A 2500-nucleotide genomic window follows, 5' to 3' on the forward strand; every position below is an offset into this window, starting at 1 on the left:
GGTCCCGAGCTGCATCATCCTTGGGCATTCGGACCAGTTGACCGCGGCCTAGGTCTTGCCCTCATTACCGCGTGGACCAATCACCGCCGGGTCGGGCAGCTCCCTGACCAATTAGAAGAATTGCCGCTGCCCTCGTACTGACCTAGGACCCCGCTTCAAAATATGTCATTGATAGATTTAGACAGAATTAGTTTGACCTTCAAGTCGAGAGGTCCTCCTCTCCCTTCACCTCCTCAAGGATTCCAGGTAGACAGTGTTTTAGTGCCTTTAGTGACTTAGCTTATTTCATATACTGTGCATTGTCTGTGTTTTCCTTAGTGTTGTGTTTATATTAGTGTTATTGATATACTTATAGCTTAGGTCTCGTTAGCTTTGCGATAGGCTTAGCTTCCCCCTTGCATATATATATCGTGCCTCCCTTGTAAATAATGTTATATACATATCTTGATTTATAATAAATAGTCAATGTTCTTTAGTCACCGAGTTTCACATAAACTGGTGTCAGCGGTGAGATTCATTCTGCTCACCACATATTCTGGTGGCAGAATGGGATTCATCTTTTGATATATCTTGCTCGTCACATAAATTGGTGATGTCGCAAGATAAGAACCTCACGTCGTTAACTGATTATAAATATTCGTAGACCGCTCGCTACAAATATTTTGGTTCTGTTTGATTAATAACAAATTGATAGGACCTAGTTTCTATTTTTTTGCACAATTTAGGCATTCTAGTGGCTCTTCGTTCTATTTTTTTTCACTACGTGACATAGTTAGTGATATCTGGAGAAGTACCTCCTCCTTTTAGGTTAAAAGTGTAGAATATTAACCTAATATTCATTTAAGTCGTGAACCGCTCGCGCGTACTTAAATAACCCTTGTCAATCCCACCTTATACGGTAACGGCTGGGACAATTATCGCCACGTTAGTATTGTCTAAGTGTGTATTTTGTGATCGTGAACAACGCCAGCACTAAGAGGAACACGACAATCGCAGTAAAGCTACTACTTCTCTTCTCTCAGCAACTAAAGGTAAGTCACTTTAAGGTTGCTAGGCACTTGTCTCTCCTGTGTTTCCCTGCCCCCCCCCTCCCCATTGCATTTTTTTTCTCCCTGTTTATTGTAAAATCCACCCCGTCATTCCCCCACCCTCCCTCCCACGCTTTTTCATCTATTCTCATTTTTGTTAATTAGTGATATTTTTTCTCTACGTATAGTTTCGTTAATTTCACTAAATAACTTTTCGTTAACATTCGGTAACGTAATATTTCACATCATTATTTTATGTGTCTTCCGATGTGTACGTTATTCGTTCAATTTTACTATGATACGAATATTTAACAATTATTCTATGTTATCTTACGTTTGCTATTGTTAGCGTTTCAACGTTGTTAGTACTCTCGTAGAAATTCACATAAAGGTGTGACATTAGTCTTCCATAGGAAGCTGATAACGTAACTGTTTCGTTTACTTATTCTCTCATTCTACGCTTTGATTTCTCTACGTTATCTTGTACGAAGTACGATTACATATTTCTACTTACGATGCATGATTTTTTTTCTGTGCGTTAGTTAAATAAATAACTGTAAATCACATCATATTCTTATGGCAATAACTTCGAAATTTCTTATGTAGAATTTCTAATGTCTGTGTGATTTTCTTAAGTTTTCGTTTCTATGCGAAATTTAACATATCGAATTTCTTCGAACAAAAATATATTATCAAATTACATGTTTTAGATTCGTTGTTTGATCTCGTGTGATTATTTTTCTTGTGAATTTATATATTTTCCTTTATTGAATATGGTTTATACTATGTATTCGTGGAAATGTAATTCACTTTGCGTTAGCATTTAATATATTTGTTCGTTCATTATGGGAATTTAATATAATTTATTTTCTTTTGCGTTAATCTACATTAAAATAAATGTATTTTGCATATGACCTCACTTGACCCGTGACCCGTTCGTATGGTCACTCTGAACTTGAAACTTTTGACAATGTGTTATATTTTCTCGCGACCATTCTGTCCCTTGTGGTCAAATTCATGACCGTGTGATATTGGGAAATAGCATCACATGTGACCCTCGGTCACTTTATGACCGCGTTCTGTATGTGACCTTATCCTATGTCATTCTTGCACGTGTGAATTTGTAAGAAAATCGTTAACGAATATTAAGAATTATATGTGTCTTAACTCTGATTTTCTCTACATTTTAATTTATTTTATTGTCTGCATATACGTTTGTATATTTCTAATGCATGACTTATATTTCTGCATCTTCTGTAACATGACATACTTTGTCATTTGTGATTCGGTTAATGGTCACACTACTGACCTCACAACGGTCATCTTGTTATCCGATAATTGGATCAACAATTTAAACTGTCTTTGTGAATTTCTATAATTCTCAACATTCGTCAGTCGATGTTTTTTTATAATTTTGTTCACTTTTATGACTTTGTGTACTTATGATTGTTAATTCATTACCATCTCTATGA

The sequence above is a fragment of the Penaeus japonicus genome, unplaced genomic scaffold (genome assembly GCF_977035675.1).
Source record: "Penaeus japonicus unplaced genomic scaffold, GWHDUDI00000001_assembly GWHDUDI00000042, whole genome shotgun sequence".
Lineage (NCBI taxonomy): Eukaryota > Metazoa > Arthropoda > Malacostraca > Decapoda > Penaeidae > Penaeus > Penaeus japonicus.